This window comes from Dendrobates tinctorius, unplaced genomic scaffold, assembly GCF_039654945.1.
Source record: "Dendrobates tinctorius isolate UK_male_01 unplaced genomic scaffold, ASM3965494v1 ptg000120l, whole genome shotgun sequence".
NCBI lineage: Eukaryota > Metazoa > Chordata > Amphibia > Anura > Dendrobatidae > Dendrobates > Dendrobates tinctorius.
In genome coordinates, this window is record NW_027361788.1 from 19,877,073 (window position 1) to 19,893,484 (window position 16,412).

Consider the following 16,412-nt stretch of genomic DNA (forward strand, 5'->3'; position numbering starts at 1 on the left):
GTAACTACAACCGAAATGCTTCTGTGTGACGTGCAATATGTTACAGTAGCATTTGGGGCCCCATTTTAAACTTTGCCTAGGGCCCCACTTTGCCTTAAACCGGCCCTGAGCATCCGTATGTAATCCATATGGCACCCGTATACCGTTTTTTTCTCGCAGGCTTGAAAAATGGACATATAATGGAGCCCAATGACAGGTTTTCAAACACAAATGAAAGAATAGATATAGACACATAGAATGCATATATAGAGTTGTGCCCAAAAGTATTGACACCCCTGCAATTTTGTCAGATAATACTCAGTTTCTTCCTGAAAATGATTGCAAACACAAATTCTTTGGTATTATTATCTTCATTTTAGTTTGTCTTAAATGAAAAAACACAAAAGAGAATGAAGCAAAAAGCAAAACATTGATCATTTCACACAAAACTTCAAAAATGGGCCAGACAAAAGTATTGGCACCCTCAGCCTAATACTTGGTTGCACAACCTTTAGCCAAAATAACTGCGACCAACCGCTTCCGGTAACCATCAATGAGTTTCTTACAATGCTCTGCTGGAATTTTAGACCATTCTTCTTTGGCAAACTGCTCCAGGTCCCTGATATTTGAAGGGTGCCTTTTCCAAACTGCCATTTTTAGATCTCTCCTCAGGTGTTCTATGGGATTCAGGTCTGGACTCATTGCTGGCCACCTTAGAAGTCTCCAGTGCTTTCTCTCAAACCATTTTCTAGTGCTTTTTGAAGTGTGTTTTGGGTCATTGTCCTGCTGGAAGGCCCATGACCTCTGAGGGAGACCCAGCTTTTTCACACTGGGCCCTACATTATGCTGCAAAATTTGTTGGTAGTCTTCAGACTTCATAATGCCATGCACACGGTCAAGCAGTCCAGTGCCAGAGGCAGCAAAGCAACCCCAAAACATCAGGGAACCTCCGCCATGTTTGACTGTAGGGACTGTGTTCTTTTCTTTGAATGTCTCTTTTTTTCTCCTGTAGCTCTGTGTTGATGCCTTTGCCCAAAAAGCTCTACTTTTGTCTCATCTGACCAGAGAACATTCTTCCAAAACGTTTTAGGCTTTTTCAGGTAAGTTTTGGCAAACTCCAGCCTGGCTTTTTTATGTCTCGGGGTAAAAAGTGGGGTCTTCCTGGGTCTCCTACCATACAGTCCCTTTTCATTCAGACGCCGACGGTTAGTACAGGCTGACACTGTTGTACCCTTGGACTGCACGGCAGCTTGAACTTGTTTGGATGTTAATCGAGGTTCTTTATCCAACATCTGCACAATCTTGCATTGAAATCTCTTGTCAATTTTTCTTTTCCGTCCACATCTAGGGAGGTTAGCCACAGTGCCATGGGCTTTAAACTTCTTGATGACACTGCGCACGGTAGACACAGGAACATTCAGGTCTTTGGAGATGGACTTGTAGCCTTGAGATTGCTCATGCTTCTTCACAATTTGGTTTTGCAAATCCTCAGACAGTTCTTTGGTCTTCTTTCTTTTCTCCATGCTCAATGTGGTACACACAAGGACACAGGACAGAGGTTGAGTCAACTTTAATCCATGTCAACTGGCTGCAAGTGTGATTTAGTTATTGCCAACACCTGTTAGGTGCCACAGGTAAGTTACAGGTGCTGTTAATTACACAAATTAGAGAAGCATCACATGGTTTTTCGAACAGTGCCAATACTTTTGTTCACCCTCTTTTTTATGTTTGGTGTGGAATTATATCCAATTTGGCTTTAGGACAATTCTTTTTGTGTTTTTTCATTTAAGGCAAATTAAATGAAGATAATAATAACAAAGAATTTGTGTTTGCAATCATTTTCAGGAAGAAACTGAGTATTATCTGACAAAATTGCAGGGGTGCCAATACTTTTGGCCACAACTGTAGCTAGGTCGGGTAAGGAAGATCTGTGAGATGAGGAAAGATGATCAGTTCAGATTTGTCCATATTGAGCTTGAGGAAGCGAGAGGAGAAGAAGGAGGATATGGCTGATAGACACTCTGGGATTCTGGACAGCAGAGTGGTGACGTCTGGGTCAGAGAGGTAGATCTGAGTGTTATCAGCATAAAGGTGGTACTGGAATCCGTGGGACTTTATGGTAATCCGTTTGGTCCGGTCCAATGGGCATTGCCTCTGTTCGGTCACTCCACCCCTCCTCGGCTTACTGTACGCATTCTTTGCCGTGAATATCGGAGATCGCGTACAGATTTTGCACGTGTGCATTGAAATGGTATCTCAAGCGTGCGCAGTATACTTTGCCCAACTGCGGGCAAAGCCGAAAAGCAGTAGTGCTCATGCGTGTCTGACGCCTTCTTTGGTGCCATGTCTAATCATTGGTGGCAGTGTGCTTTAAATACCATATGAAGCTATGCGCCGGATATGTGGGGGGAGGGAGAGTGATCGCGCGTAGTAAAGCAGCCAGAACATGTTTGAGACACTGGGGTAGCGGTGCACACGCAGAAATGCCTATGTGAGGGGTTCGGGCGCGTGCATAGCTGACACCGAATTAACTGATGTTTTTAGCTGGTACCCAAAAAAGTGGTGACAGGTTCCCTTTAAAGGGAACCTGTCAGTTATTTTGGCCACTATAAGATGTGGCCGCCACCTTTCAGGGCTTAGCTACAGAATTCTATAATGCTGAAGATAAGCCCCCGACCGACGTGCAAGTGAAGAAAAATGCCGCCCTCCTGCTTGGTTCATGGCTCCCCAGCATCGCGCTCTGGCGCAGGCTTACTTATCTGCCCTGTTGAGGGCAGAGCAAAGTACTGCAGTGAGCAGGTGCTGGGAAAGGTGGAAAAGATGGGATGCACCGGACCCAGACCTACGACACCCATCGGACCGGACCGACCCCCAGGTGAGTATAATAAAACATATTTTTCTTATGTTTTAGGTTGGATCGGGGGCTTATCTACAGCATTATAAAATGCTGTAGATAAGCCCTGAGAGTATAGCGGCCAAAACAGGTGACAAGTTCCCTTTAGCACAGTCACTTAGTATGTAGTGTACTCATTTATTATGTATAACACCATCCTTAGTTACATAGTTTCCTCTTTTGTTATGTATAACACCGTCCCTTATTACATACCATCCTCTCTAGTTATATATGGTGCCATACCTTATATAGCTTCTCCCTGCTGTTATGTACAGTTCTGTCTCTTACATAATGCATTCTTGTTATTTTTGTTATTCACAGTGCCCTCTTTTATTACATAGTCCGCTCTCTTGTTAGATATAAAATGACTGCTGATGGAGGAGCCGGTGACCAGACTACCAGTCCATTATCTCCTCCATTAGAAAAGAAGCTTTCCCATGCTCTATCAGCCATCATTGCATTATATCTCTAACAAGAGAGGACGGTATGTAATAATAAACAGGTCTCTATATAATCCAATATGTAAGGGACGGTGCTGTACATAACAAGAGAGGGCACTATATAAGGGACAGCTTTATACAAAATACAGGAGACTATGTAATGTATATACATGTATGTTGTGTGGCTATATATATATACACTCACTGGCCACTTTATTAGGTACACCTGTCCAACTGTGTGTTAAGACTTAATTTCTAATCAGCCAATCACATGGCGGCAACTCAGTGCATTTAGGCATGTAGACATGGTCAAGACAATCTCCTGCAGTTCAAACCGAGCATCAGTATGGGGAAGAAAGGTGATTTGAGTGCCTTTGAACGTGGCATGATTGTTGGTGCCAGAAGGGCTGGTCTGAGTATTTCAGAAACTGCTGATCTACTGGGATTTTCACGCACAACCATCTCTAGGGTTTACAGAGAATGGTCCGAAAAAGAAAAAAAATCCAGTGAGCGGCAGTTCTGTGGCCGGAAATGCCTTGTTGATGCCAGAGGTCAGAGGAGAATGGGCAGACTGGTTCGAGCTGATAGAAAGGCAACAGTGACTCAAATTGCCACCCGTTACAACCAAGGTAGGCAGAAGAGCATCTCTGAACGCACAGTGCGTCGAACTTTGAGGCAGATGGGCTACAGCAGCAGAAGACCACACTGGGTACCACTCCTCTCAGCTAAGAACAGGAAACTGAGGCTACAATTTGCACAAGCTCATCGAAATTGGACAGTAGAAGATTGGAAAAACGTTGCCTGGTCTGATGAGTCTCGATTTCTGCTGCGACATTCGGATGGTAGGGTCAGAATTTGGCGTAAACAACATGAAAGCATGGATCCATCCTGCCTTGTATCAACGGTTCAGGCTGGTGGTGGTGGTGTCATGGTGTGGGGAATTTTTTCTGGGCACTCTTTGGGCCCCTTGGTACCAATTGAGCATCGTTGCAACGCCACAGCCTACCTGAGTATTGTTGCTGACCATGTCCATCCCTTTATGACCACAATGTACCCAACATCTGATGGCTACTTTCAGCAGGATAATGCGCCATGTCATAAAGCTCGAATCATCTCAGATTGGTTTCTTGAACATGACAATGAGTTCACTGTACTCAAATGGCCTCCTCAGTCACCAGATCTCAATCCAATAGAGCATCTTTGGGATGTGGTGGAACGGGAGATTCGCATCAGGGATGTGCAGCCGACAAATCTGCGCCAACTGTGTGATGCCATCATGTCAATATGGTCCAAAATCTCTGAGGAATGCTTCCAGCACCTTGTTGAATCTCTGCCACGAAGAATTGAGGCAGTTCTGAAGGCAAAAGGGGGTCCAACCCCTTACTAGCATGGTGTACCTAATAAAGTGGCCAGTGAGTGTATATATATATATATATATATATATATATGTGTGTGTCATGATCCAAGGTGGATCTGCCGACTCCATGCTGCCAGACTGCATCCTGCCGACTATGCCAAAATGTAAAGGTTCATCGTATGCAGTGAACAACAGGAGACAAAAAAGGGGTTAACAAAGTTTACGTGACCAATTAACTGATATGTATACAAGGAAACCTTCCGCGCAGGGAGGTGTTGAGACAGACAGTGAAATATACAAAATAGCACAACAAAAGAGTAAAAGTGAAGATAAAGACTTATCGATTGAAGATCTTATTGGAGAACGGTTGGAACTGTTCCTGACGGCGTCACAGTCCCTGAACAAAGTCTTTGGCTCAGTGATGTAAGAACGAGATGCACTGTCTCCTGACTGTGCCGAAGTATCCCGATCCGTTGGTCTTGGGGTTCCCGCCAAGTCTCCTGTCTTCCCATGCTCCGTTCCTTTTAAGTCCCCCATGCCCCCTTCACTCAGGTGCTCAAACTTCTCCCACCCAGTCAAGTCAGGCACGTCAGGCAAGTCATCCCCCTGCAACAGCGGTGACGGCCCTGATAGTTCCGGCTCCAGAGCGTATTTCTGTCCGATGACGTTAGTCCTGTTCACCCCCTTACAAAGTGTCAACAGGCTCTGCTGAAACTAATTTGTTTGAGTTAGAAACAGCACACCACCGCAGAGTTGTGGAAAAGTGTAACAGAGCAGACAGATCTGTGGCTATCACCACTGAACCTACAACCAGGCATGGTCGTGTGTGATAATGGCCGTAACCTGGTAGAGGCACTGAAGCTTGGCAAGCTTGATGTTCATGAAGGAGTCACAAAAACATATTCTTACTAATAATATATTCTATTTCTTGTTTAAATTGTTTTATTGAACATTTTCTAATACACACATTATGAAAGCTAGCTAACTATGTTCCTTCCTATTGTGAAATGACTCTTGTGGACAGCCCATACTACATGAAGTATACAGCTATCCTGCATAGATCATGGGATGTCGGACATCCATTCCTGGCTGCCTTATAGTTGCCATTTCGTCTAAGCATTCACACAATCTTTATTACAGCACACACGCACATACATTCTTATCTATCTAATAGGATGACGACAGATGTCCACACCTGCACTATGTACCTGCTGATCCTGAAATGACTCTTGTGGACGTCCCATACTACATGAAGTAAAGAGGTAGTCTGCATAGATCAAGGGATGTCAGACATCCGGCACCTCCCATCTTCTAACAGTGACGTCCTCTTCTTTGCTTCCCGTGGCGGCACCGGCGCAGGTGCACTGTTCTGTCCTGTTGAGGGCAGAGCAGAGTACTGCGGTGCACAGGCGCCAGACCTCTCTGACCTTTCCCGAGATCTGCGCACTGCAGGGGCAGAGCAGCGCGCCTGCGCAGGAGCCACGACGGGAAGCAAAGAAGAGGATGTCACCGTTAGAAGATGGGAGGCGCCGGACCGGACCACGACACCCATCGGACCAAAACCGGACCCGGACCTCCCCTGGGTGAGTATAAGCTAACTCGTTTTTCTTCTCTTTCAGGTTATATTGGGGGCTTATCTACAGCATAACAGAATGCTGTAGATATGCCCCTGATGGCGGTGCCAGCAGCTGATACTCGAAAAATGGGGTGACAGATTCCCTTTAAAGTATACACACACACACATATTCATTCTTACCTATCTAATAGGATGACGACAGCTGTCCAGACCTGCATCCCTCCACCAGAACCTCCACAGTACCGTATGTACTCGTGTATAAGCAGAGTTTTTCAGCACATTTTTTCATGCTGAAAATGCCCCCCTTGGCTTATACATGAGTCATCTGTCCCAGGAGCCATGCATACCAGGATAGGGGATAAAGAGCTATGCATACAAGGACAGGACTGGTGAGCCATGCATACAAAGACAGGATGGGGGGAGCCATGCCTACCAGGACAGTGATGGGGAAACCATGCATACAAAGACAGGATGGGGGGAGCCATGCATACCAGGACAGTGATGGGGAAACCATGCATACAAAGACAGGATGGGGGGAGCCATGCATACCAGGACAGTGATGGGGAAACCATGCATACAAAGACAGGACGGGGGAGCCATGCATACCAGGTCAGTGATGGGGAAGCCATGCATACAAAGACATGACGGGGGAGCCATGCATAATAGGACAGTGATGGGGAAACCATGCATACAAAGACATGATGGGAGAGCCATGCATACCAGGACAGTGATGGGGAAGCCATGCATACAAAGACTTGACGGGGGAGCCATGCATACCAGGACAGTGATGGGGAAGCCATGCATACAAAGACAGGATGGGGGAGCCATGCATACCAGGACAGTGATGGGGAAGCCATGCATACAAAGACATGACGGGGGAGCCATGCATACCAGGACAGTGATGGGGAAGCCATGCATACAAAGACAGGATGGGGGAGCCATGCATACCAGGACAGTGATGGGGAAACCATGCATACAAAGACAGGATTGGGGGGAGCCATGCATACCAGGACAGTGATGGGGAAACCATGCATACAAAGACATGATGGGAGAGCCATGCATACCAGGACAGTGATGGGGAAGCCATGCATACAAAGACATGACGGGGGAGCCATGCATACCAGGACAGTGATGGGGAAACCATGCATACAAAGACATGATGGGGGAGCCATGCATACCAGGACAGTGATGGGGAAGCCATGCATACAAAGACATGACGGGGGAGCCATGCATACCAGGACAGCGATGGGGGAGCCCGTGCATACCAGGTCAGGGATGGGGGAGCCTGTGTATACCAGGACAGAGATGAGGGGACAATGCATATCCAGCTTATACTGGAATTAATAAATTTACCCAGTTTTCCGTGGTAAAATTAGGTGACTCGGCTTATACTCGGGTCGGCTTATACTTGAGTATATACGGTAAACTGTTGGGGTGCAGCTGTGGAGACCCTATTTTCAGAGATGATGTCCTCCACCCAAGTCTCAAAAGGCTGAAAGGGTCTTCAGGAGAGGTGGGTAGTCGAGCGAGGCTATCAGACGGTCATCTCTGAAGCTGTAGTGTCATCCTTCCTATGGATAAAATCACAGGCGGATATACTATTGGTCCTCTTCTGTCTGTGTCAGCCAGTGATTCCAATGTATAACTCATTTCCTGCAATAAGAAACACAGCACATTAATAATTTTCAGGCAATCAAAATGAATACAATCAATCCTATCCCTACCACTATGGGCTCTAGCAAAGATAAGAGTATGTTGTTTAACCAAACTCCGATAAACTCCATCCAGGAGAAGTGATTTTTGTTGCAGCTCCTTTACCATATCCATGTTTCTCTCAATAGAATCATGTGCATCTTCAATCCAGAAGCATCTATTACAGCACAAGTTCCACCTTCAATTGCTAACAGGTAGTCAAAACCATTTCTGTCCTGACGGGCTACCTTCCTAATCTGAGCAACCCGCTCATTAAGAGCATGAATAGAACTTATGGTTTCATTAACTATTCATTGCATTATATTATTATATTTATTTGGCTTTTTACTAGTTCTACTCCCCAACCTGTCCGGGATATTTAGAGTCCTGAGGTGACATTTGTGCCTCAGTCATCCTGTCTATATCCTCCTGTTTTATTTTTTGGAGTGATCAGGAGTTCACCATCCACTCCACAATAAACTCTCCCTCCCACAGGAGTAGATATCTCTCCCCATATACCAGGGGTAGGATGGGAAAAGACAAATTCAGGAGTGGTGGCCCTAACATGGGGTTCATTATATTTTGGATATGTTAGGAGTACTAACATTCACATTCATTCACACATACATATCCAAAGGTATTAGTGACAATTCATACCTGCTTCAGGTTCTTAGAATTTGCACTCACGACATGAAATTTGAGTAGTGAAAGCAAATGAGAAAATAGGGTTCTCACCCGTTTATGACAGAGTAATGCACCTACATGTAATGAGTGAGCACAGCACTAACCATCAGATAAGTAGCACACTTTATATAGTTAAACACAACTAAAAATCCGACTCACCCCCTCCCAAGGAGCAACGTCAAGAATGTTCGTGAGGTGAGAAGAGAAAGTCAATTATCGTCTTTCAGCTTGGCTCAGATGGCACCTAATCATGGACCAAGAAATAAAATATTTGGTGACATCACAAGTAATAACTGATGGGGGCAAAACCAACAACCAAAACATTAATGAGAAGACAAATAAGAGCCAATGCGGGTGGCGCCAACAACCATAACATTCTGTGACATCACATGACGAATCTAAAGGGTGGGTAATCAACAATTTCAACATTCTGTGACCTCCCAAGTGGTGGCTGTTACTACCGGCTTCCATTGAAGTGCATTGCCCAAAATACAAACAATATGAATCCTACCAATATGGGGGAATATTTGAATAGATTTTCTATATATGGAGCTAATATGTACTGTATATACATCCGGGTTTTACAAGGTTTTCACAAAATTTGTTGGATTTATATCTTTGATCTGGATTGTATATCACGATATGTCTCAATAACACCCAACAATTACATAATTATATCCAGGCTACATGCGTTCGCTTTACAGAATATGATCACGTTCATCTCCCAGATTTGTATGATTTTAAAACAATATATTGGCCAAAAATTGGGAAGGTGTTGTGTTCCAGTTATGGCTGAGGAGATTCTCTCCATTATTACTATGCTATGGATGTGATCAGCAAGAAAGTCAGAAACCAGTGAGATGTGATGGAGAGTCGGTAAATCACTGTCTTTTCTGTCCTGGGATACATAGGATGTGATGGGATTTATCTCTCTTTACTATTGCAAGAAATGCTGTAAAATATGGATGTCACCTAATCTGAGGGGCTCAGTATTTTGGACCTGCTTGTATTATATACAATAAAGGCCCCTTAATGAATAAAAAGTAAGTGAGAATTAGATGATAGAAAAGAATGAAGGACACAACAAGAGGCGACATAGAGCCGACTTACCTCTCTCCCCAGTAACTGCAATCCTCAAATGGAATGTCGGCTCTGCAGTTCCTTAAACGATGAGTGTGATGTCATAAGGCTAGGTGGTGGAGCCAGAAACCACAGCATTCCGTGACATCATCAGCAGGAGCAGCAGCTGCTGTTTAAAGGGACCAGACCAAGACATGCAGCCAATTCATTAGCTTATAGATGAAATGGACCTTCTTCCCAGAGCCATAGCTTTTTTATTTTTTTTTGGTCAAAATTGCCATGTGAGGGCTTGTTTTTTGCATGACGAGTTGTTCTTTTGAACGACACCACTGGTTTTAACATATTGTGTACTGAATAACGGGAAAAAAATTCCAAGTGCGGTGAAATTGCAAAAAAAAGTGCAATCCCACAGTTGTTTTTTTTGGGGTATCTTTTACCATGTTCATTAAATGCTAAAACTGACCTGCCATTATGATTCTCCAGGTGAATATGAGTTCATAGACACGAAAACATGTCTAGGTTCTTTTTTATTTAAGTGGTGGTCTCCATTTTTCGTGATATGGGGCTGATTCTGGTAAGCGCAAGTTAAATGCCGCTGTCAGAGGTTAACGGCAGCATTTAACTAATTAACAGCTGCGGTTGGATTGCGATTCCACCCATGGCTGTTGCGGGCACATGTCAGCTGTATAGATCAGCTGACACATGCCCGGAAAGGCACGAGCTCAGCACCGAAGCCCTCACCATACAGGGGGTATCCGACATTGGCATACTATTACACCTAATGTCGGAAAGGGGTTAACTAGAGGCACCCGGTTATTTATGTTCCAACCCCATGGATACAGTCAAACACCTTGGTCGCCTCAGAAAGAACTTTTTGAATCAGGGCTACCATCCAAGAACAATTTGAAACCAAATTACAAAATCCACCAGAACATCAAGGAATCATCTCCTACATTACAAAGCTAATATAGAAAATAATCAGGTGCCTCTATTAGTCACCCACAATCCAAATCTGGAAGTGCTAAGGGGACTGGCACGGAAATTACAACCTTTACTACGAAAAGATGCCCAATTACAATCCATTGTTTCAGACCCCCCACTGCTGTGTTTTAGGCAGCCCCAAATCTAAGGGTACCGTTACACCTAGCGACTCACCAGCGATCCCGACCAGCAATATGACGCGGTCAGGATCGCTGGTGAATCGCTGGGTGGTCGCTATTGAGCTGCCACTCAGGCAGATCTCACCAGCGACATTGCAGGGGACGGGGATCGCTACTTACCTGTCAGACGCGGCGATCCTGCGTCCCCCCGCCCGGCTCCATGCGTCGCTCGTTGGCGCCACAGGAAGCGCCGCAGGAAGTGACCGATGAGGAATGGTCCAGGAGCTTCTCGCGCGATCAGCGATAACCAGCGGGGGAGCCGGTCGGAGGTAAGTATCACATGCAGCGATATCGCTAGCAATATCGCTGCAACGTCACAAAATCGGTGACTTTACAGCGATATTGCTAGCGATATCGCAGTGTGTAACGGGGGCTTAAGAAGCATTATTGTCAGAAGCTCCCTGTCCTCTCCAACAGCTGCAGGAACCTTTCCTTGCAATCAGAAAAAATGTAAAACTTGTCCATTTCAAATGTGCATCATGTCAATTTATCTTGCCGCTATGCCGTTATATGTAGATTTTTCACATAAAATTGCAGTGGATGTGAGAAATCCTCAGGTAAAAAATGAATGTAATCTGCACATGACTTTATCAATAAAGTTTGTTAAAGCCAAAGACCAGGAGGTATCACAAAAAGCATGACATACCAAGAACAGACAAAAAGCATAACGTCAAAAACGCAATAAAAATGCATGTAAAAAATACAACGAAAAAATGCAAATAACCTAATTTATATAAGTTCAGAAATGCTGGAGAAAATCTGCAACATCAAAAACTCACCAAATACTCATGTAGGAACGTAGCCTTAATGCAGGCCCGGATTACTAATCTGCAAGGCCGGGCAGATGCCCGGTAGGCTGGCGGCTCTATAATACAAAGTGGACCGCCAGCCCTTTAAAACAGGTTTGGGGAACCTCCGGCCTGCGGGCAGGTCCCCGGAATATGCAATGCTCCGGTGGCAGCCATATCCTGCCAGCTGCCGGTCGTTTTACCAAGTGCACGCAGCGCTCATTACAGAATGCTGCCTGCACATGAATGATGACATCATCGGGGTGGGCGGGGTTAGCGTCGCGGCAGGAGGGGTTAGCGCCCAATGCTTCGATCATACGCTCTGTGGCATCATTCACATGTGGGTCTTCAAATATCTCTCTTTAGGAGAGTGAGAGGCACAACAAAGTAAAGCAAAATTCACTGATCGGGGTGAGGAGTGTTATAGTTTGTGGGCTGGTGGGGTTTGTGTGGCAGGACTGCTTTTCTGTCTCAGTCCTCCCCTGAGCAGACCTGATACATTTCTATCAGTGGAGTATGATTATTGAATTTATTAATATCAGTCAGATGGTGTAAATGTCTATGACCCCCCTTTAGTTACCCAGGCTCCATGTTGTGTCCTGTTCCCTGTCCTGCAGTCTGATGTCTATACACAGATAATGGTGAATGTTTTCGGGACTGGTTGTTACGGGACTAGCAGACGTTATTATGTTCAGCTCCTTCTGTTTGTGCCACTGTATCCCTTTCTGTATTGTGTGCTCCGTGTTAATCTCTTTTATCCGCTCATGTCACTAATCCTTTCACCTATCCCATGATGCTGACTGACAGGACGTCTTCTCTCTTGTAGCCGGGCCTGCTTGAACCTTCTGCCGCCTTAGTGCGTGTAATGAAAACTGCCCCTACCTTGGGAATAGCTATTGAAGGAGGCGCCAGGACGCGACAACCTCTGCCTAGTATTGTAACTATACAGGTATAACCATGGCTATCACCATCTGCCACTGCTCTACTAAACAGTAAATTCACAGCAATAATCAAATTGAAAAATAAACAATTATTTCAAGTTTTATGAATTTCTAGTAATATCTGACTATGGCTGGTTTCACATTTGTGTCTGTGTTTGATCCGCATAGATCCGCATGCATCATGCGTACATACATTTAACAGGGTGTACGCAGGGACATGCGTTTGCATGCGTTCTCATGCTTTCGTGTACGCATGCGTTGTTTCACGGTGTGCGGTGGTGCGCAGCGAACACAACATGTTGCATTTTTTGAGGCATCAAAAATCCGTCAAATATGCGCATTCATGAGCATGCGGATGAGTGCGTCAAAAAATGCATTACTGTCTATGGGAATGTATGCATACGCAAGGACATGCGTACGCATGCGTTGGATACGCATGCATTATTCAAAATACATATAGAAATCCCATGAGACACGCCCATTTTTGTCTGGTGTCATATCGAACGCATGCTCGTAAACAACGCAAACGCATGCAAAAACAAATACAAACGCATGCACACGCAGCATTTTTTCCCGTCATGTGTAAGATGATGCGCATAAAAATGCTGCGTAAACATGCGATTGCATGCGTTTGCGCATGTGGATGATACACTGCAGACTCAAACGCTAATGTGAACCTAGCCTATGCCAAAGACAATATGGCCACCATGGGCACTCCCACAGATGTTGCAACCACATTTCTGGGATGCCTTATTAGAAAACATGTGTCTATTATTCCCTCCACGACATGCACTATATATGGCAACAGAGTTGTCCTTATCTTGACCACCATACACCGTAACAACAGCTCGCTTCTCACGGTCCGAAGTACCACACACAAGTCCCAAAGATTGTATCCTGGAGTATAATAAGTAAATGGGGGGTGCAGATCTCTCAGGTCCCCAAACCGTACAGTGCCTTACCACAAGCTAAAGTATGGTACAAAAAATTGGCCGTGCACCTTGTACAGATGGCACTGTACAATGCTTTTGTGCTGTTTGGATCTGCAGCCAATACGGGGACCTTCCTTCAGTTTCAGGAGGTAGTCATCAAGGCCCTAATGTTCGACACTCAGGAAGTTGAGGGTCCCAGTAATTCTGAGACTGATGGTGTCCAAATCGTCCCAGATCAACATTTTCCAGCAGAGGTTCCCCAAACAGCGAAGAAGGGAAGATCACAAAAAAGGTGCATAGTACGCTCATACACAAGTAAAAGCAATATTATAATTTCTATAACTGTGCCTCTAAATAATGCCTTGGAAGGTCTAGTTTAGGCACATCAGGGGCTCTCCAAATGCGACATGGCATCCAATCTCAAATCCAGCCAATTTTGCACTGAAAAGTCAAACGGCGCTCCGTCCCTTCCAAGCTCTGCCATGCACCCAAACAGTGGTTTAACTGCATATATGGGGTATTTGCGTACTCAGGACAAATTGGCTCTCCAAATGTGACATGGTGTGCACCACGGTCTGTGCTCCAAACCATCACGCCCTCCCTTCCGAGTCCTGCTGTGCATCCAAATAGTAGTTTTCCACCACATATGGGGTATCAGTGTACTCAGGAAAAATTGCACAACAATTTTTGTGGTCTATTTTCTGCTACACTTGAAAAAATAAAAAAATGGGTCTAAAAAATACTTTTCTGCAAAAAATGTAATTTTATTTTTTTAATTTTCACAACTCAATTTTACAAATTTTGGTGAAGCACCTGGGGGTTCAAGGTGCTAACACACATCTACGTACATTCCTTGTGGGGGGGTTTCCACTGTATAGGCACATCAGGGGCTCTCCAAGCGCGACATGGAGTCCACTCTCGATTCCAGCTAATTTTGCGTTCACAAAAGTAGAATGGCACTCCTTCCCTTCCGATCCCTGCTATGCGCCCAAACAGTGGTTTTCCCCCACATGTGGGGTATCGACATACTCAGGAGAATTTGCACAACAAATGTTGAGGTCCATTAACTTACATTACCATTGTAAAAATAAAAAAATGGGTCTAAAGTAAAATTTTTGTGAAAAAAGTTAAATGATCATTTTTGCCTTCCACATTTCTTCAGTTCCTGTGAAGCACCTGAAGGGTTAATAAACTTCTTAAGGCTATGTGCACACATGTGGAATTGCCGCGGAAATTCCGCAATTCCCTGCCGTGGGAAATACGCATGCAGAATTCCCGCAAAAACAAGCGTTTTGCAAGCGTAATTAGCTTGCAGAATGCTAGCGTTTTCCAAGAGATCTGTAGCATCGCTTGGAGAACTGATTGACAGGTTGGTCACACTTGTCAAACAGTGCTTGACAAGTGTGACCAACTTTTTACTATTGATGCTGCCTATGCAGCATCAATTGTAAAAAGATATAATGTTAAAAATAATTAAAAAAAAAAATAATAATCGTGATATTCTCACCTTCCGGCGGCCCCTGCAGCCTTCACGATCCTTGCGATGTTCCCGACAACTCCTGTTCCCAGCTGTCACGATCCCGCCGCTGACACCGGTATGTCACGATTGGAGGGATGTGGCGCACTGCCGACACACGGCTATCACAGGCACAGGGGGGCTTATCTTAGTAATCCCACCGCTGGCACCATGTGATAAAAACAGCAAGCTAGTCTTGCCCTAACAATTTATCGCAGGGAGTTATTTTGGATGTCCCACCACTGCTAACAATCTTCCACGAACTGCGGGGATTTATATATATCCCGCTTTTTCAGTTTCACTTTGGAACTCGCAGCTCTCCGGTGCCCCCCTTACCCTCAGGTCAGTCAGGGAACTACACCTGCGATAATGGGTCACCGGCCGGCTGCTTCAATGAGGTCTGGCCACCCGGCACACTGCAGTGAGGGAGTTATAAAACGTTCTGGCCGCAGCCACCCCAATTTAGCTTAAAAAACCCCTTCCGTCACTCTCAGCAGTGCCCAGGGCCCAGGCCACACGTTGCCGTGACCAGCTCCAGAATTCTCTGCTTAAGTTATAAACTTAATAGAGGGGTTCAACGCCAACCCAATTCAGCAGCGTAATTATCTTAAAGACATGTGTACATTCGTTGTTAGAGCATGAAGACAGACTAATACATTTTATAATTTATTCCCCAAAAGGGGGGCAGTGATTACACAGATAAAATATGTTACAACGTTGAGACAGTAGGTATGTACAATAAAAATATAAAATAAATGGCATTAACATAGAAAATCAACACTTCCAGTTGCTTAATGGTCTTTAGGCTAGCCATGTGGGGAGGAGGCGGGGCCACACATCGCCCTGCATCTGGGGTCCTTTAGGCATGAAAACCTCCAGATCGAATGACCAACCCCAGGGAGGGAATGCTTTATAGCTCTGGGTCCGTGACATCACGAAAGGGGAGGTCTAGGGATGTTCCTCCCCCTGCTCTAGGAGTTACAATTCTGACTACAAAACTTATAATGACTATATCTCGCAGAGGATACCTCGTATAAACACGCACATGGTATCATTTTCCTTAGTTTATCGCAGACAATAATTAAACACCAAACATGCAGTAATTATGTCACACCGTTTAGGAGAAATCCAGTTCTCGGTTTCTGGGGGTACTAGAACCGTGCCAATTATGGGCCAGAATACCGGGTCGATGCATTTTGCAGAAATGTAATTTTCATATCGCTGCCGCATATAAGGTGCGCGCTATGGCTTCTTTTAATATTTCCCTTACCTGAATTGGCTGCATGGCAGGGAACAAAAGTAATCCTTTTCCTGGCTGTGCAGGGAGAGGGGAAGGAGGAAAGAGAGAGCTGGCACAGGAAATGTCTGGTGTAG

General features: G+C 45.0%; 1 long non-coding RNA gene across 1 annotated transcript in view; it reads left to right on the plus strand.

Moving 5' to 3' along the window:
- The first annotated feature begins 11,997 nt into the window (after nucleotides 1-11,997).
- LOC141046766 (uncharacterized) overlaps nucleotides 11,998-16,412 on the plus strand; it is a 51,898-nt gene continuing 47,483 nt past the window's right edge. Inside the window, exon 1 of the long non-coding RNA XR_012219649.1 lies at nucleotides 11,998-12,598. This is a non-coding gene — a long non-coding RNA (uncharacterized lncRNA). The remainder of the gene's footprint in view (nucleotides 12,599-16,412) is intronic.